At 33.5% G+C, this 21918-nt stretch overlaps 1 pseudogene; it reads left to right on the top strand.

The window, feature by feature from the left end:
* The first annotated feature begins 12286 nt into the window (after nucleotides 1-12286).
* On the top strand, nucleotides 12287-18940 carry LOC149538038 (reticulon-like protein B8; annotated as a pseudogene).
* Nucleotides 18941-21918: the final 2978 nt, after the last annotated feature.

Raw genomic sequence — 21918 nt, 5'->3', positions numbered from 1 at the left:
CAACAAGAGATAAAATCATAGCATAAGCATTAATTCATATACATAACAACCATCATAAATAGATTACAATTCTTAAGGGTCCCATGATGTTGAATCACATTTAAGTTTAATTAATACTAAAACCAATACATAACACAACCACATAAAAGAATAACTACAAGTACAAATTCCATTTAAATAATATACAATTACCCTGAATGCTAGTTGGCAATAAACAAAATGCACAATCATCCACTATACAGATCATAGGGTATGAGAGACTAAAATAATATACATCATAAAATAGATTACATCATCTCGTAGGATCTATGAAATCAAATACAATACACTTAAAGCATAACCATCCATCATAGCAATACAAGATCAGATAGAAAGGAACATCTGCACAAACACATCTAGCAACAACATCCAATGGTCAGATCTCAATGGTATAAGAAAATGCACTACCACTCGACCTCATGAAACCCAAAAAGGTCCACTCCCACCGTGCTGAGGAGATAGTCTTAAGTCCCAAACAGGATAACAAACTCACAAGTCAAAACCAACATGTCTCAAGTCCCAAATAGGATAACAAACTCACAAGTCAAAACCAACATCTAGGTTCAAGGAATCACTTGAAAGCAATCTGGTACCAAGACACAAGTATCAACTAAACCCAAAGGCAACATAGACATGTAGGAAATCTACTGTGCAAGTGGGCAAGTGTCATTACATGAGACAAATGTAAGGTTACCCGATAGTCTTTTAATACTGTGACCCCCTAGTGTCTCTATGTGGCATCAGTATCCTTTCATACAGATAAGGCATACTAACAAGTCAACTCTAAGGTTTTCTTGGTAGTCTTTTAATACTATGGCCCCCTACTGACTTTCTATGGTACCAATATCTTATTAATTTATTTTAAACCCATTTAATGAAATGTTATCACTTATTAAAATAACCTACAATAGGTTACCTATCAACCTCTTTAGGGCCTCAGCCTCCATTACAAGCCACTTCCCAACATGACATACAAAAAACCTACCCTAAGCTCAGCAAAAGAAAAAAGATATCAAATGACTATTAACCACACATCAGTTCTTAAACAAGAAACTAGAAAGTACTAAAATATTATTGATCATAATCACAAATTTCACCAATACGATCATCCTAACATGATTGATCCAAAATAAAGTATACATAAACCAAGTCCATGTCATAACATGACATCACCAACAAAAAAAATCACATAATCACCTCAGTCCTATCCAAGCAACTGGGACACAATCCAAAGATAACTAATAGAAGAGTCAAAAAGGTTATATCAGGAAAGACACATCATCTACCTTAGTTCTACACAAGAACTAGAAAGCACGTCAAAACATTTGATCAAACTCATCATAGCACACACACACGACACTCACCATGGCCAGGTATAAAAGATCGTAATCAAAACATCATCACAGAAAAAGGCTCCCAAGCCCTGGGTAAACATCCTGACTGGCCAAAGCTAAGTCAACACCTGAAACCCAACATCAGTAAATCAAATATCGTATACAATACATACGATAGTAACTTTTCATAATTCATAAGGTTTTTGGAAAACGCACAACTTTAATTCTCACTACAGGTTTCCAAGTTTTAATTTTCATTTTCAAGACACAAAGATTCAATAACAACCAGGGATTTACTTTTCTTTTCCAAGTATTACGATTTATAGAGTTTTCCATCTCAATCAAGGTTCACGTTTTTCATTTTCTCAAAGTATTATAATTACTAAGATTTATGAATCATAAAATTCCCTAGGGTTGATTTGCTAATGTTTCCAAGTCCACACAAATCTCAACACTCAACAAATGATAAAAAGTAGTTTAAACATAGTTTTCATAGTTCAATTCATTATCAAAACATAAGAGTTGAGTAAACATACACATTATAGTTTTCGTCTTATCAAAGTAATATAATTACTAAGGTTTTTGTATCATAAAATTCCCTTAGTGTTATAAATCATTTTCATATAAAAATTGCACCGACAAACAAAAACCCAATTTAACCAATTTTTCCAACTTCACAAATCACACTTTATTGTATAATTACATTTTAATAATAATGTAATTAAAGACTTCAATTAAATATTATTAAAATTAAAATCAATAACCATTAAATTATTAAAGATATTAGCTATTTTTATTTATTAATAAAATAACTCATATCAAATTATTAATAAAATAACTATTAAAATAATAATAATTATTAATTATTAATATGAAATTACATTTTATATTTACCAAATAATTTAAAAATTAATATATTTAAACATATTTATTAAATTATTAAAAAAATTAATAAATAAAAAAACTATTTTAAAAAATAACATAAATTAAAAAACAGAGCGTTTATGATGGTCCACCGACTAGGCGACAACACTACTGCAACATACTGTTGCAGTACTACATGTTGTACAGTGGCAATACCAGATCGCTATCAGACAGAAAGGAGACTGAGGGGGCTAGGGGTGTGGTGGCCCCCGCCTGCCATTAAAATTTTATTTATAGTTTTTTTTAAAATTTGTTTTTATTAAAACAAACAAATACATGCCCCTGCATCAATTTAATTAATTTTTTGTTATTATTATTCTTATAGTATATTTGTATAGTTATCACAGTAATTATAAACTACTATGGTAATTATATAAATATATATTTAATTACCAATATAATCTTGGTATAGAAACTCGTATCCAACAGTCAACATCTATAAAATCAAATTGGTTTTCTTTTCAAAACCCACATCCCGATTATAACAATTCCATTATGAATCACCCATGTCATCAAATGAAGGTTTCAAATTTCCATCTCAAATACAGATTTCTCTCAATCGAAGAACGATAGTTTGCATATAAGGGCTTCAACACTAAAATTCATTCACAGATATTTTTAGAAATGAAGAGCAATAATTTCAATACAAGGGTTTCAAAATTTTCAAAGCATATACAGATATTTCTCTATCAAAGAAAAAAAAAATTCACATACAAGGGCTACTACCTAAAACACTCTGAAACCAAAATATGCAACAGACATGGAGAAGACAAAAGTTCGAAGAACAAAACTACTATACAAATTAACCATGAGATCCTACCTATATCTAATGCTAAAATGATAATTGCATGGAGCACACAAATAATTCCCTTTTTTTGAAACACTTCTCTGAAATTACTCCTCCAAGACCCGGTTCTCCCAAAATGAGCTCTTAGATCTCTAATAAAGAGTTCTCCCCTGATTTAGGGCTCTGATTGTGCAATCACGCGAGGGAACTCGCTAATCAATTTCTTTTAATATTTTATTATCTTTTACATCTTCATGCACACTTTTTGCAATTTAAAATATCTTGATTAAATTAATTTTCTTTCTCTCTTTAATTAATTTATTATATTTTAATTTCATGCATAAGCTTTATGTAATTTAATTAAAATAAACTTTATTAAATTTATTTTTTCTCTCTCTTATTAATTTGTGAGACGTTTTTAATATAATATTTATTAATTTAACTAATAATGTTATTTAGAATTTATTATTAAAATAAAAATCCTAAATAAATTATTATTAAATTAAATAAATATAAATACGCGTAAATTAGACTTTAATAAAATCATTAAATATCTTTTAATTTGATTCAATTAAAATAGAAAATCATTACAGGCCCACAGAACAAATACGAAGACTCAACCGAAAGGCAAAGCATAAAGTCAAACTATAGGGTCAAAATCATGAATTCACATCACTTGAAAAATTCAGAAAGGTGAAACTAACTCAGATACTTGCCCTACTTTCTAGGACAATTGACTTAGGTTAGGATTTTGACTCAAGAGTGATCTTTCCAATTATAGCATTGAGATACTATGATAGGGTATGCTCATCTTGGTAATTCAGGGAAGTTAATACTCGGTACCTATAATTTGCATAAAATTCATGCATGTACATACTCATATATTCTAAACTAAATGGGTAATGGCATGAACTAGTGCATTGTGTAGATTTCAATTAGCAGGTGACTATGACTCCTTCCCTCAACCACATCAGGAACATCAAACATAAAGAAAACGTACACATACACCATACACATGCAAGTATGGGGTAAGTTACCATAGAACTGCATATAAATCATTCCTCTATCTAGCATCATGAAATAACTAAAATCATTGTATGAACATATGAAATAACTAAATAACTCAAGTAGCTCATCACATAATTCAATTGAGTATGAAATGACATATAATCAACTCCGATAACTAAGTACCGATAATCATAAAACATGACCAAAAATCTGACCTAAAAGAATTCGACAATACAATAGAAAAATCTGACCTAATACATGTTCATGATTTTATATATATATATATATAATCAAAATAATCATGAACATATGAAATAACTGAATAACTCAAGTAGCTCATCACATAATTCAATTGAGTATGAAATGACATATAATCAACTTCGATAACTAAGTACCGATAATCATAAAACATGACCAAAAATCTGACCTAAAAGAATTCGACAATACAATAGAAAATTCAAGTAGGGGTAGGCATTACAGGTGTGTTGTAGCTTGGAAGGTGATTGTTTGAGGAACTAGGTCCAGCTTAAAGGGCTTCTTGATCTAGCCTCTTGTCAATTGAATTACATGTCTCACCCTATTATTGATATTTGCATTCTCTTCCCTGTCAACCTATGCATTCATAATTGGTCTATCAAATATCTTGTCACGATTGTACAAGGGATCTAAGACCTCTTAAGTGTTTTGTTGGACAACCTTTAGTAGGATCTTTATCTCCAAGGCACTTTCTGCCAGATATAGAGTCATTCTACAATAATCCCTAATCCGGATATCATAGTCATCTATTGCGTTCATCCAATGATCTTCTACTGCATCTTCATGCACCAACTATTTTCCTGCCAAATGTTGAACTCTTCCAATATTGTCAAAAAATGGACAAGAGGATTGTAGTCCTCCAAAGGATATTGATCCCATTCTACATCAAAGGTCATGATATCCTATTTTCGCTCAACTTTAAATGGACTTATAGTGATGGGCCTTACCTAAGTCTTCTTATGTTGTTTCCTCACTCTGTCATATGCAGATCAGATGTGAGTTGTCTTGCTTTGAATGCCAATCTCTTTTGTTCTCTTGCAAGTTGCATTTGATAATCCTTATAAGATTTTTATTTGAAGACTCTGCCAATCCATTACCCTGTGGGTAATAATTAGAGCTCGTGCTAAGATAAATCCCATGATTAAAGGCCCAATCAGTGACTTTCATTCCAATGAAAGCAAGTGCATTAACTGAGATTATAGAAGCAGGTACTCCAAACCTGTTCACAATGTCATCATAAAAACTTAGGACTGATGTTTGATTTGCATCCTTTAATGTTGTTGCCTCAGTCTAGCGCATGAAATAATCAGTGGCTGTGATAATCCACTTGTGACCTACACTAGATGGAGAGTTAATGGGCCCTATAAAATCAACGCCCTACTTTTGAAAAGGTTGTTCTATTTTAATTGGCTGGAAAGGTAAAGCTGGCAGCCTTTCTTTTCCCACAAACATAGCACATTTAGCACATTTTCTGACATGTGTATGACAATCTTTGAACAAATCAGGCCAGTAATAGCCTGCTCTTAGAATCTTGTAAGCTGTAGTCCTAGGAGAAAAGTGTCCTCCTGAATGCCCATCATGAAACTCATGCAATATTTGAGCAGTCTGATCTAAATCCACACACCTAAGAAGGACTCCATTGAAGTCTTTCTTATACAAAATGTCATTAATCAGCACAAAAGGGACCGATTGCAAGCGATAATATCTTTGCTTTGCTTTGTCTAAGGTGGCTGGGCATTGACTGGTTTTCAAAAAATGCATCATATCTTTTAACTAGCTTGCTGGTCTATCATCATTTCCAGCTGCTTTGATCAGCAAAACTATATTTGGTTGCTCCTCAAGTTTTGCAATGTCCTTATCTGCAATTTGCTCACACATGCCCTTCCCTCTAACCAGCTTAGTGATTTGAATATCTATGTCATACTCCATGATGCGTGTGATCAAGCCAGCTCTCTTTTCATTCAAGTCCTTACTTAAGAGGAACTCCTTGAGACTTGGCTATGTGACATGCAAAATATCTTTGTTATGTGTCAGCAAGTGTCTGAATTTTTTAAGACTCTTCACAATAGCAAGGACGTGTTTCTCAACGAAATTGTACCTTTGCTCATACTCTTCTAGTCCTTTGTTGTAAAATGCAATTGGTTGTTCCAATCCCTCTACATTTTGCTGTACCAACATGGCTAAAATCACATCATAACCACCATAAGCATGAAGAATGAAATCCTTATTGAAATCAGGATTGATTAGGACAGGTGCTGATGCTAATGCATTTTTGATGGCTTGAAAATTGTCTTTAGCCTCATTTGTCCATGTGAAAACTGCATTCTTTTTAAGCATAGCTGTTAAAGGCTTTAGAAGTGTTGCTATATCAAGCAAAAATCTTCGCACAAAATTGATGGGGCCAATGAAACTTTGAAGGCCTTTCTTGTGTTGTGGTAAAGGCAGCTCCAAAATTGCTGCAACTCATTCAGGGTCCACCATGATGCCTTCCTTAGATACAATATATCCAATTAATTTTCCTTCATGCACAGAAAATATGCTCTTTTTTGGGTTTAAAGAGATACCAAATTCTCTACAATGCTCAAAAATTTGCCTTAAATGATCTATGTGATCTGCTATTTTCTGTGAGTAAACTGTGACATCATCCAAATACACCAAACCAAATTTGTACATCAAATTGTTGAAAGCTATCTCCATGGCTTTTTGAAATGTGGCTCCAGTGTTGGACAATCCAAATGGCATCCTTTTGTACGCCATGGTTCCTCATTTTGTTGTAAACGTTGTTTTATAGTGGTCCTCTTCCTTGACCAAGATTTGGTTATAACCCGAATAACCATCCAATAAAGAAAACCTCTCAGCCCCTGACACGCTTTGTAAAATTTGTTCCATGGACGGAAGTAGGTGCCTATCTTTCAATGAGACTCTATTCAAGTCTCTGAAATCCACACACAACTGTAACTCCCCATTCTTCTTCCTTACTGGAACTAGGTTAGCAACCCAACTCGTGTGCTTAGTAGGAAAAATTATCTTACTTTCAATTAGCCTGAAAACCTCCTTTTGCATCAATGGTTCCAGCTTAGGATTAATTGGCCTTTGCTTTTGCCGCACTAGTTTTGCTAATGGTTCCAGCTCTATTGTGTGTTGTGCCAATTTCGAGTTAAAACCTTTTTTAAGTCACTATACTGCCAAGTGAACACATCGCTGAATTCTTGAAACAAATGAAGAAAATCTTCTTTTTCTTTAGCTGAGTTAACTTTACGAAATTTCAAACATTTACCCGGCGCAATTTCCAGGTCTGCATACTGATTTTCTGTAACCAGCAAGTTAGCCTTTCTAGATTTGAGCTGGTCATCTGAATTAAAAATGCTCTCTAGCATTACCAAACCCTTTGGCAATTTGTTATTTTTTAACTTGATCACCTAGTCACCATACTGATCCTTATACCTCTGCTGATTAGAATTAGCAAAAATTATAAAATTTGTTCATCACTGTCAAAAACTTTCCAATTAGTATCATTATCAAGAACTGAAGGTCTAGTAATGATTTTGATATGTTGCTAATCAGTATGTGCACACACGCTGTTAACAATATCATACTGGGCTCCTACAACTGCTAGCCTATCAGCATGCTGATTTTTGTTTCTAGGGACAACCAGTATGTTAAATGCATCAAAATGCTCAAGTAAATCCCAAACACGATGTCTATAAGATTTCAAAATATCATTCTTTACAGCATTCAGACATCTGATTTGATTTACTACTAATTCACTATCACCATATACCTTTAAACACTTAATTCCACATTTCCTTGCCCATTCTAACCCTTGGATTAAACCTTCATACTCTATTGTATTGTTGGTACAAGAAAAACTGAATCTGAAAGAGGCACAATATTTCTCATTATTAGGTGAAATCAACATAACACCCCCACCAACACCTTGTTTACCTCTCGAACCATCAAAAAACATGCTCCATAGCTAATCTTTGGACTTTGCCGACTGACTTGCTGGTTTGACCAAAGTTGGAATGACTTCATTTTGTTCATGGATAATGTAGGTCCCTAAGTCAGCATTTGTTATATGATAATACTGATTCTCAAAGGTTTGACTAGAGGCTCATTCATCAAGAAGAATATCTGGGATGTTATCTAGCTGGGTTCAATTTTCAGTTGTTGTATGACACTCCTCTTCATTAAATGCAACAGATTTGCATTGACAGCACTCGGTACATAGGGCTCTATGTGATTTTTTGCAAGTGACTCAAACTTAATGGTTACTTTAGTGCCATATCTAGTCCTAAAAAGCATATGAGACCAATCAGATGACAAATAACCACCGATCTTTGTTGTAAAGTCCCTAGACAAGTAGATAGCAAAGTATGGAGGTAACTTTATGTGATATATATCCTACTGAATGGAAAAATTAGGACAGCCATGAAGGGTGACACTTGCATCTTTAATCACACCTATAGTACCTACAGACGTCCCATCAAGTTGGACAACACCCTTTTCAATAGGCTGATATTTGAGTCCTAACTGGTCAACTATCTTTTTTGGCATTACCGAGCTTGTAGCTCCACTATCTACCATACAATTATGGACTAATTTATCACCAATGATCAAGGAAAGGTAGAAAGGAGGTGGTTTTATTACCTTATTTGATTCCTTGGCAATTTTCTCACTGTCATCCTTCTTTTCATTAGTGTTGGTTAACACCGCCTTTGTTGGTTCATTAATCACCTTTGTTGGATTTGCTTCATCTAAAAGGGCCTTTTGTAGGATATTCGTTTGACCAGGAATAGCCAAAGTCTCCCACATTGACATAGACACGTTCATCTTCTTCATATTCTCCACTATGTTGAATGGCGCAGCAAAGTGTGATTTCTGATGTATCTTAGCAGCAGCATGTTCTGTTGGCTTGTGAACGATTTCTTTGGTGACAGGGACATGAGTGTCTCCCACCATGTTTGTAGCACTTGATGATGGCTCAGCTGTATTAGTTGCTTTACCCTTGTTTGCTATTTGATCTATTTCAAGAGCTCTTTTCTTAGCTCAGGTATTTGCTGATATTGGTGAGTCATTGTTGACTGCGCAAAACTCATCTCTTTGCCAGTTGAGGAAAGCAGTCTTAGGAGTCGGTACATCATGCTGTTGTTCAGGTGTATCATTTGTGATGCTTTGTTGTCCTGCTATTGTATTTTGCACCATTAATGCCTAATTTATAACTCCATTTGTGCACATAGCTTGATTATGTGGTTCATTACAGGGATAACACCACTCAAAGTTTGCTGCAAGATTATTCTGCATGGGCACTATGTCTCTAACTGGATTCACAAAATTGAGAGGAACTGGATTGTATGGATGAAAAGGCCTTTGATTAATATTTTGCCTGTAGCCCATTGCATTGCCCTAAAATGGCAGCCTATTTCCCTAAGGCTGGCCTTGATTTTGCTGCTGATAAGGCAGATTTACAGCTAGAGTCTGCTGTTGGTAAGATGGCTAAGGTTGAAATTGTTGCTTTTTAAGATTAACCAGCTCATTACTAAAGGTTTGCATCATATTTTCAATTTTAAGCTGACTATTCTTAATATCTTGCGGCTCTGGAGAACGACTTGTGGTATTTGAAGAGTTTTCCATGGTAATTTCTTGGCCGGGAATAGTAGGTGATGGGTTAAATGGTAGAAATACCAATGGTATATTTGACTGAATGTCTGGAAAAATGGGCATTGGAGGCCTAGGGGCTATTTTACTAGCCTGGATAAGACTATTCTCAGCTCTACTGGCGATATCATAAGCTTGAGGTAGTGAAACACCTCCCATAGACTGAATCATTACTGAAATATCGCTATTTAAGCTTCTCAAATAATAAAGAAAAGCATGATCTGTTGAAGGTCTTACCGTATTGGGTATTCTAGTCTAGGTTCTTTGAAATCGGTTATTAAAATCCATCATTTGTTCTTGTGGTGCACGCTTTATGGTTGTGAGCTGCTCCACAAGTGACAAAAAGTCTGACTTATCCTCAAAATGTCTTGTCAAAGCGTCACCCAAAGCATCCCATGAGCCTATAGAACCAACAACTAGGTTTCTAAACCATTGAAGTGCTTTTCCTTTTAATGATGCTGCCAGTAGCTTAGTAGCCACATCCTCCTCTATAACATGATGTACGTTGCATAAAGTTGCAACATCTCTTATGTGCTCATATGCTGTAGTTTGATTTTCTCTTGTAAAATCAGGCAGACTCTTTAATGCAGCCAGTGGTATATCATAGTGTTGAGCAAAATTCAAGGGACTCCCTTGATTAAAAGGCACAAAAGCATATGCCCTCGCCATTGGTGGAATTTGCTACTGTACAGGTTGTTGTTGTACAGGAACACTTTGTTGAAAACTTGAAGTTGCTGTACTTGCTGGTATAAAACTAGTACCTGCTGAATTTTTAGTTGAACCAGCAGATATGTCAAAGGATTTAGCTCTTATGGATGGACTTGTTGAATATCTAACTTTTCTTTGACGTGTTCTCTTGTAGACATGAAGACCAAGAGCTAAAAGTTGCCTCCTTGATGCTGGTTTTGTCTTGGATAAACTCCTTCCACATCTTTTTGGAGTTTCCAACTGCAAATATTCGAAAGAAGTGGAACTTTGTGTTTGAACCTTTCTCATAAATTCATAACCCTTTGTTGGCTGGTTGAAAATGACTTTTAGCTATACCAACACAGTTGTAAAATGTGCTCAGTCCCACCAGGCATGCCAAAACTATTAAGTTTCAAGATTTACACCCTACTGAACTGGAATGTTTAGTAACCCTTACTTAACATGGGAGTCATTTCATTACATGAGACTAAATAATGAAATGAAACCTCCGAATTCTAGGCCGGCTCCTATTAGATCTTTTAGTGAAACACTCTAAAACTTAAAGAAAACTTAGAGGGAAAAGGTAAGAAAGTGCAAAAAATAAACCTAAAACCTAAAGCTTAAACTAAGAAAACAAGTGATACACCAGAAGTTACTATGAAGACGTAACACACACGTAACAAAGAGGATTATAGTTCTATGAAATATAGATAAAGCACATCTTCCTATAAATGCTTACACAAGTGATTTATGATAAGGTTTCAATACTGAAACCACAAAAAGAGGATAAATTACTATCTCACTTTGATTAATTTCACCTACAAACACATGTCATAACCTGCAAGCAGACTTACTTTTCCACAAAAAGGTGCTAGAATGAGACAGAAAACAAGGAATAATGTAAACATTCACAGGTTAACTTATCAAATCATTCAAAACACACACATAATTTGTAGAAAGGAAAATGGCTTAACAATTTACTCCATAAAGCATAATCACACTGCTGTCACTGGCATTATTTCTTCAAAATGTTGAATTACAGACCCTGTAACAAAGCTTAGGACTCAAAAGATGTCTCAAAACTCTGTCATAAAATCAGAACTCTCTCCAAATGAGTTAGAAAACTCATTAAGTACAATGCCCAACTGTTTGGGTCGTATGCAGAAAGATAGCCTAGAAAATAGGGCTTAGAACCTTCTGAAATAATGATCTTTTGCTCAAAAAGCTCCACTCAGTCATAAAGAACCTTATGACTCACCTTCCACTGTCCACAAAATGCTCAAACTGGTCATAAAGACCCCCAAACTGACTTAGCAAAGTCAAAATCCAACCTCCTATATTCCATGCATATGTTTCCTAACTATTTTCAGTCTTAAAGACCATGACATGACTCTATCTTTTGCATTAAAAATAGAAAAAAAATCTAATGACTTAGAATTATGTCATTAAAATATTTCTCTTTACATTAATATCTATGCAAAAGAAATGATTTAAAATAATATTCTTACATTTTGGAATAAGAAAATAATATTAAATGACTAGAACTAATCATTTAAATATTATTTCTTTATTATAGTTATATGAAAGAATATAAAGTAACATTATAAGCTTAAAAAACTTCTAAGGGATTAACCTCGCTCATCACACATATGAATTTTATTTCAAAAAGAAATAAAATTCCATGAAAGGCCGTGGATCTCAAAGGATTATGTAACTTTGAAAAGGGCGTAACAAATCTTTAACCCTAAAAAGCTTTCATTTTTAATATGCATCTTTCTATGAAACATTTGTAAAGCTCGAGGGTTTGGAGAAAATGGAGTCTTTTGATGAGTTCGCTGTATCCATTGATGAGTTTGTCATATTTGATACGCTGTATGAGGCCGAGGGTCTCTGGATTTTTCGTTGCGTATTGCTTGGTCTTTTATTTTCCCGTGACTGTGCACCTTCCATTATAGCCGCAGAGGTAAGAGTTTAAATTTGCTAAATTTGATGTTGTCACTATGATTTTTTTGGGACAAACTTGAAACTGTGACTGGGCTCTCTGCACTTTCAAACAACACCTGCAGTTTTGAAGTTTCTCTTTGAATATATAGCAAATTATGTTTTCGAAAAACCCAAATAGAATCTATTGCTTTAATCTGCCATGATTGGAAGCATGGTCATTTATATGTTGTTAATGACACTTCCATATGGGTTTTATTGGTTCTCTTCTTATTTTCATAGGAACCCGACATGGGTTTTCTTCTAATTGATTTTGGATTGAGGCCCATATTTTGTTCAGGATGACTTGAAGCTAGAGTGTTATCAGCCTTAATGGTATTTCTTTTATTGTAAATTTGATTAAATTCATCCAACTCACCTTCTCCTCTCTTTCCAGAACTTTCCAAATTGAGATCAAATATATCAGTTTGCCTTTGTCCAGTTAATTTGAGTGTCTAGTGGTAGATTCAAGTCACTAGTTGTATGCTCACCAGAATAAACAGTTTCCTTGCTGTCATCTTTGCACTGCTAAAACATCTTGCAAATCTATGTTGCCTTCACTTGTTGCTCTTGAATCGAGGTCTTTACTCATCACCGATTTCTCTAGAAATGTGGTGGGGAAAGATGAAGAGATAAATGGCACAAATTGATTTTGCTTGAATGAGCCCTCAGATGTGTTGGGAGGTGTAGGCGATCCAACTGGTGATTCTATAGTCACAACTGGAACATCTTTGCATATGCTTTTCATTCTTGTTGTTGCCTATCAAATACCTTCTTCTTGACAATAGCAAATTCTTTCTAATTCCCGCATCATTGGGTTCTAATATCAAAGCTTTTTGAAAGCTTACAACAGTTGAATCTACATCATTTAAACCCATTTTGAAATCCCTTTTCTCATAGTTCTCATTTCCAAAAAAATTAGTAAAATCCACTGCCATCATCCACCATGAAATATCTCCTGATTTTCATCAAGATCAGTTGGCCAATTCTGGGTATAAATCTTCATCCTTAAAAAAAATCACAGATTCCATCATCTGCCCCCTTTGAAATCTCCCCATAATTTGCAATTACAATATCAACTATGGGGTGCTCATTAGTACTATCTGTGGGAGTGTGCTCAATTGCACGCACAACTCAAATTCCTTTAATCACTTTCCCAAAGACTACATGCTTCCCATCCAGATGACTAGTCCTTGTTGTTGTGATGAAAAAATGTAAACCATTTGTGTTGGGTCCAGAATTTGCCATTGACAACGTTCTGGATTGTCTGTTTGATTGTATGGATCGAGTATCATGCACTTAAAGCTAACAATTTACAGTAGAAATTACCTAGATCTGCGACATCCCACATAAAAGAAACCCCTAATGCTCCAACATCTGCTATTGGAATGGTATGAGCTTGGCCACAAGCCATATCTGAATAGGAGATAACTGTGACTCTCCACTATTTGGTATTATTTCCTTTCTTCAACATTACTTAAGTCTGAAGTTTCTAAAATATCACTCAAGTCCCTTATTAAACTTGATTACATAAAAGGAATATTTTGTTTGGTTTTGATCCTTTTCATAACTATTGCATATTGAAGTCTCAAAAGACATAGATAGATTCTGATGCTATTGTTGATATTAACTAATTTTCCTTTGGAGTCTAGTTGTTTTCTTCAAGATTGATTACTAGAAAATACCATCACACATTTCCCAGTTCAATTCACTAAGAACTCCAGTATTCAATGATCTATGTGTTTCCAATTGCAAAGCATCATTGACCAACTTTGAGTGAATAATTTCAGTCACAACATACTGGTTGTAAAAGCGTATCAGAGGTATCTATCTTCAATGAAGAGACAGCAAAATCTTTTATACAGTTTGCACTAACCATTATACTCTCAAAACTTTTCTAAACCCTATTAGATATAGATATATTTACTTGGGCTATGACTTAGTTGCTGTTGGGATCTCTTTAAGAGAGCATTCCAGTCACATGATAATTTGTTACAACATAACCTTGTTAATCCTGTGTCTGCCTTTTGAGATTTTGTCAACATACTTTCCAGTGACATGTTTTATCTTTGCAATGAAAACTCCTTGCTTCTTAGCATTGCTTGAAATATTTTTCATTACTTTTCTCTCATGCTTTCTTGTAGCAAGTACACTCTTGCAATCTGTGATGTTAATCATTATTTATTCCTTGAAATCCTATAGCATACTATTCTGTGAGGTTCGAGCATGGGCTCGTGACACTCACAAATGATTTTTATTTCTTTCAACTTTCTGTCTTTCATAATGAGATGCATCAACAGAGAACATGTGTAGTTGTAGAGATAGGTATTCATTGCTTAGATCCTTCGGGATCTAACATCAGTTGCTTTCATGTTTTTTGCAAACTGGAGATCATGTGAAGCTTGGAGCTGGATTCTGTTGCGCCGGGGAAAGAGTGCATAACCAGTCAAAGAAATAGGCAATGACTGGTTATCTCTACTCTTTATTTCTTTCATTCATATGTATCTATTCATGTATTTCCTTATGAAATAAATTTAATACAGTGAGCTATACTCACGGCTTGTGTGAGATCATTTTTTTAAAGCATATCATTTCATTTCATTATTTGAAATGTCAATGTATATTTGAAAGTAAATAAATACAAGGACATTTCTATTTGTTTAAATGAAATAAAAAAGCAATTCTATACTTTCATTACATACATGCTTAAATTTTTACACATGTGCAAAAATTAAGTAACAGAGATCATAATGAGAATTAAGCATGACAAACATCATCCTTTCAGATTTGGGTCATTAATAATGTGTATATTCCTCTATATCTTGTAGAACTTCCCAACATGCCTCACTCAACATGGGTAGCTAACAAGTGTGCTATGGAACTTATTATTGATTATTGCAACTTGCAGAATAGGAAAGAATCACAACAAACATCTTTGGTATGGTCAAAGGTTTTCAGATTGAGATGAATCAAAGTCATATAATTCCAAGGTAATAGCAAAGAAATATGTAGAGACCATTTGCTTTATGGTTGAGATAAATTTTACTTGCATGGAATGAGTTGAGCCAAGGAAGATCTTCATACATCCTATAGGTTATGAAGTGTCACAAGAGATGTTACAAGGCTATGTTAAGGTAATATTAGAGTCACCAAGGGACACTACATGTGAAAGATGGGGTACATACCAAGAAAAGTATAGTTTAGTAAGGGAACAATTATATAGTGGCACTAGAAAATGGAGAGTACGAAAGATGGTAGAGAAGATGACCATGGGAGGAGGTATGAGTAAGGAAGAATGGAAAAAAGTGAAGAATAAGATAAGTGAGATTTAGTCAAGATCCAAGCTTGGGGGGACAAGAAAGAAACATGTCAAGGAGCCTATATTAGAGGCTACTAATACTAAAGTTGTTGAAGAAGATATTAAGGAACCTGAAGAAGTTGAGATCACAAAGTGTAGGTTATTCCTAAAGTTTGCATCACCCCTAAAAGGTCAACAAGTTCTACACATACTATGAAAATAGAAGAAGCACCTAAGAGTGAACCAAAGAATAATTCAAGGAAAAAGGAAAAGGCTCATGGAACCAACATTAAATAGCCAAAAATTATTGTAAAGAAGAAGAGCCCCACAATGAAGGAAACAAAGAAAGATGAAGAATCATAAATTGAGCATAAAGTTGTAGAAGAACCAAAGGAACTAAAGATAGACCTAGAAGTAGAAAGGATAAAATAGAAATAAAACATAAAGAGGATTATTACTAGAATTAAACATGATGGAAATCTAGCTTGGGTACAAATATTCTACTAGAGATATTATGAACATCAACAAGGTATACTTGAGAATTCAATTATAAACAATTTCTTGAATTTAAAGAGAAATGTAGTAGAGTTAAAGGTAGTATTCCATATCATTTATTTTTTAAAGTTAGAAGAAAAAAGACTTAGAGAAGTTGGGGAAGACAATAAAATGAGGGAAGACAAAGTTGGAGAACTTTGTGCATTAATAACTTTTGAAGATATGAACAATGTTCTTGAACTCGTTGATCCTAAACTTAGAACATCAATGAGGTTAGTAAAGAGTTTTTGGAAAGAAAATTCCACCAAAATAACTGAGAAGGTAGGGGGTGAATCAGTTATGTGCTTAAAATGACTTTTAATAACTTTATCAAATCTGAAATATGTATTGAAAAGATGCAACAACCTTCAAAAGATAAACATACACAGTAATACCAAATTTGTTAACTAGGAAAACCCTTGATCAGAGGGCAAACCCCAGTGATAATGATGCCCACAAGATGATGTACTAATATAATAGTTCCTTGTGAAAGGATAGACTTTTTTAGGAGCCAATGAAATACAATTAGTATATATGAGTCCCTATTAGGAAACTTTGAATCCTTGTCATGATATTCCAACCACTAGTAGATTTGGTGTTAATTTTTTACCTTAATTTTTGACCTTATACCATTTTCCATTTGATTTTAACTTTTCTTTTGTTAAGATCTTGAGTTAGTCATAAATTTGACCAACATGAGTTTGTTTGGTCAAAATTTTGACCAACATGGATCATAAACAGAGAGAGAGAGAGAGAGAGAGAGAGAGAGAGAGAGAGAGAGAGAGAGAGAGAGAGAGAGAGAGAGAGAGAGAGAGAGAGAGAGAGGAGGGATTTTCACTATGAGCTTGCGGGCACAAGAGGAGGAAAAATGAAAAAGATAATGAGGTGAAATAAAAAATCCCTAATTTCACCAATAACCACAAGAATGATTTAACTGAGAACTGGCACAATGATAACGCAAAAGCCAAGATCTATTCTTTACTTGGTCTCTATACTACTGTACTTCCCTTTTTCAAAGTGATACAATTTACAACTGTCCAAGGCATCATTGATGTTGTGAAGCATGGGAATTGAATTCATGTGATTGATCTAGGAATTCAAATTGGGTGTCAATAGATAGTGTTGATTCAATACCTCTTCATGAGATCTTCTTCGTCTTTTGTAGTTAAGCATCTCAAGATCACAATTGTTGGTGTGAATTTTGATAACCTAGAAGATAGCAGAAGAGGACTTACAAAGTTTTCTAAATCTCTAGAAGTCCTATTTTGGCACAACCCAATATAGATCTCAAAGCTAGAGGACATTAATGAAAGAGCTTTCCAATGTGAAAACATGTGAGTTCGTGGTCGTGAATGTTCCAACTATTTTCTAAACTTTTTTATATGAACCTAACAAACAAATATCATTTCTCTAGTAAGTCGTTTGTTTGGGAGGAGCATTCCCAAACAAAGCTCAGAGACATTATTTGAAAGGAGTGAAAAATCATCAGTTTCTGAGTCATGTAATCAACTCTTTAGATGCCAGAAACTTGTTCATCATCTGCTCAGTGGAGGAAAATGTAAGAAAAAATCTTTTTTTGAAGTCCTATTGTTAACATTTTGAGCAATGGTGTGTTTTTATAGGGGGAAGTTTTATTGTTTTGCACTTTAGAAGTAAAGCACCTGAGTTAATCTAGATTTTTGGAACTTCATTATTTTTCTATAGATCATAAAAATGTATATACCTATGAACTTTACACTAAAATTTGCTTTACAATAATGCAAAATAAGAGTTGTTGTATAGTTGTAAAAAATTGCTCATTTGAAATAGAGGCAGGGGTAGGAGCATTTGTTGTCCCAAACAATAAAAATGAGATTTTTATTAAGCTATTTTTTCCTTAATGTTTGGTTTTATATACAACTATCGATGCCTTATTGTGGAGAAACAAGTAAATTTCTTTGAGCATTCTGGCTAGTGCCACATTCATATGGCTACTTTTAGAGTGGTTGGAGTACCACTTGTTAATGCTGATTTGCATCGGTCTTATATTTTATATGACGATCTTATTTCTTTGGTTGAAATTTGCATTTTTCTTTAATAGGCTAGACTTGCTTTCATATTATATTATAGGTTAGGCTAATTTTTCTATGTAGTGGCTCACAATGTAGTCTAAATTTAATGGGTTTTGTGCTTTAAAAAATATTTAAGTTTCATATTTATTTCTTTTTACGTCTGCTCTATGTGTTCCCCTAATTTCTATTTCGAAGAATATCTTTATTGATGCTACTATTACTATTAGAAATGAAATTAATTGGTTCTTAGGCTTTCTACAAGATGTAGTAGGAAAACATGTCAAGACATTCCTTGTGGTATTTTTCTTTTCTTATATAATGTTCTTTCCTACAATCTTATATCATATTCATCCATTAAAATTTGAGTCATGTCGATTCCAAAATATAATTTTTGAACTCTGCAGGTTGTAGGAGGTTTGTTTATTGCTGCTATAATTAACAATTATTGCAACATTTTAACAATATTTTACATAGGTAAGTTACTAAGAGTTTTCCTTAAGTTTCTTTTTACATCATTATGAATAGTTTATTTCATTTGTTTTGAGTTGGATTGGTAGTTGGTCTATCTGGAAAAAGAGACAAACAATATGATTTTAAAATATAGAAAGATGTCAATGGTGTTTTTTGGCTCCTTATCCATAAAATCAAGGAAAATATGATGATTTTGCATCCTTTTAGTCATGGTTGTCCTCTCAAGCCCTTAGATTGGGATATCACTAAAAAATGGAACATTGTGAAGTGTCATAATAATTACAAAAAATTCATGGTTAAATTAAGAAAAAATATTAAATACCCCCCTAACCCCTTGTTATTGGTTGTTGATCATATGATTGACAATGATGTGGTGGTATCTCATATTTGTGGGTGTAGTCTAGTGATTTGGTTTTAGATATTGAGAAATAGTTGTTACAATACGACATTTATTATCAGTGTGTTGAGAAAGAAATGGATAAAAAGTATAACATTGTATTATAGGTATGGTCCCTTGCTATTGGTCAGATCAAAACATGTATGGAGGAAACTAATATCTTCTAAAAATATTTTCTATAGTGGCATGCCATGTAGTAGCCAAGTTTCAAATGCAATGTGAGTAGATTAAGAATGATCTTAGTGATATCAATAAAACCTACAGAATTATCAAGGGTTTGAATGGTGTGTATAGGAAAAGAGTTAGTGAGCTACAAATTGAGTTTCTACCTTAATAACAATAGAGGGAAGACTTGATCAAGATATTTTGGCTTACAATGGATATGACTAAAGTTAGAATGGATAAAGTTTCCAATCTATCAATTGGCTCAAGCAAAACAACCTGCTCAACACTATGGTATCAATACAAAATAACAATAAAAACTTATCGAACTTATCCAAGCAATTTGTTTTGCAATCTCTCGTGCACTTTCTCATACACAAAGTAGGGTCAAATATCAAAAAAGGAATCAACTTACCATAACTAAAGAAAATAGTTTTCCTACCAAACCACAATGGTGCATATATGTACGAGAATTAAACTACTTTTTGCTCGCAAGCAATGGACTCTTCATACTATAAGGAAATTAAGCCTTCCCTAACGATGACAAGGCAATGCCTACTTATCTCCTCTCTATGGATTCACTTAAAGTCTTCCCCTTAACATAGGGTAATGGATGGATAAATATTTTTATACTAAAAAAAATTATTCAAACACATTCCCCTAACATATATATATATATATATACAAAAAGCACACAGAGATATTATATATATAGTGTCCTTGAGATTGGTCAAGGACAGAAGAGTGGAAGAGTTTCCATGGGCAAGGAGTAAAATTAGATTAAAAATAAACATGAGATTACCATCCCATACACCTCCAAATGTTCTTGATTCTACCAACTCATGGAATATTTTAGCTACCCAACATGTCTAGCACAAGAGCATGTTGGAAAATGGGCAATCAACATCACCAAATAAGAAAATCTTGTGCTATCACCAATATTAGATTGAATATATGACCACCAACCAATGGATTACATTTATATCTTTTTCCCAATGATTGAGTGACAACCTAGCGACAAGGACATCAATCTTGTAATATCCCCTTATATTAATTCTTAGGAATTAGGGACAATTACTCACAAAAATCGGCAAGAAACTTCCATCCAAGAAGACTCTGAAAGTCCTTTACAAGACTTGTAATGATGGTAATTGACACCAATTAATCTAAGAATGAAATATTATGATTTATAATTGATACTGCTTATAATATAATGCTATAAGATATATTACTTATCAATAAAATAGAGTATCACAGCTATCTTAGATATATTGATGAGATTTATGTCAAGATGATCTCTACTATATATCATATATTCACTTCTATTATAAGAATTATGTGAAGTCTCCTTCCAATTGTTGCTATTTGTTTCTAATATATCAATATCAAAATAATATATACTACAAGCCTTCTCAATGTGTTGATAATCGACTCTAAGATGGCACTAATATGTTGAAATCTACTTTTATCACTTATAGCAATGATGTATCTTGTTGTTCCTGATCTATCTTATAAGTACAAAAATATCTCAAGATCACTTATATCATTGATATAGTTGTTTCTTATTTGTACTTGTCTCCAATGTTACTTATAATAATGATATTACTAATTCTAATTTGTGCCTTATACGTATGCAATTGTCATTAATATTGCTTACAGTAATGATATTACTATGTCTACCTTGTCTTTATAAATATACAAGATAGTGGGCTCTTAATGATTACTTTCCTTCAATATTTGCAAACTAATTTTCAAAAGGCAAGTACTCCCTTGAGAAATCTAACGAGGATACATAATTGATAAGAAATACTCGATGATGTCTTTGAGAATGGGATTGATTATTATAATAGATATCATTGTTATTGGTCACTTGCACCCATAGGTTGGGATAGCACCTTTCTTTTTCAGAAATGAGCATTTAATGGTTAATCACTATCTTTGCGTAGTTATGAGTAATTGCTATTGATTAGTTTGTTTACTTCACTTGTCATTATTTGATTAATCTTCCATAGGTGGTGATAAAGACAATATCATGTTGATTGTTGATAATGTGACTACCTATTTGCTGATAGGAAATTACATACATATGACTATGGTTGCATTTATGTTGTTTGATGTGAACACTTGAATGGTGTAACAAAATTTTTCCTTTGATGTTCAATCTTCCTAATCAATACCTCTTGTAATGGTTATAATTGATGGGTGATTATGATGATCATTTGAGCAATACATGAGGTGATAATCTTGACATGCTTGCTAATTGATATTTTGTGGTTGACATTACCATTTATTGCAGATTGGTTTGGTAATTGATGCTCTATTTGGTTATCTTCTTAGTGATAATAATTGTTGGATGATCATGTTGCTTTTCTTATCATGTTGTTTGCTAACTTTATTATCTCATCATTTTTTTTCCTTTAAAGAAAGCTCTACCTAGTGGGCAATACCCTTTCTATTTCTATTAGAGAAAACCTTACAAAGGGAGATGGAGCATCAAATCTTAATACAAATGACCCAAAATATAAAAAATCAATGAAAAATACACATGATCT

Source organism: Cupressus sempervirens, chromosome 9 (assembly GCF_028749045.1).
Source record: "Cupressus sempervirens isolate cs-2001-9-10 chromosome 9, ASM2874904v1, whole genome shotgun sequence".
Taxonomy (NCBI): Eukaryota; Viridiplantae; Streptophyta; class Pinopsida; order Cupressales; family Cupressaceae; genus Cupressus; species Cupressus sempervirens.
The sequence above is the reverse complement of the archived record's forward strand: the minus strand, read 5'-3'. Positions and strand labels throughout refer to the sequence as shown.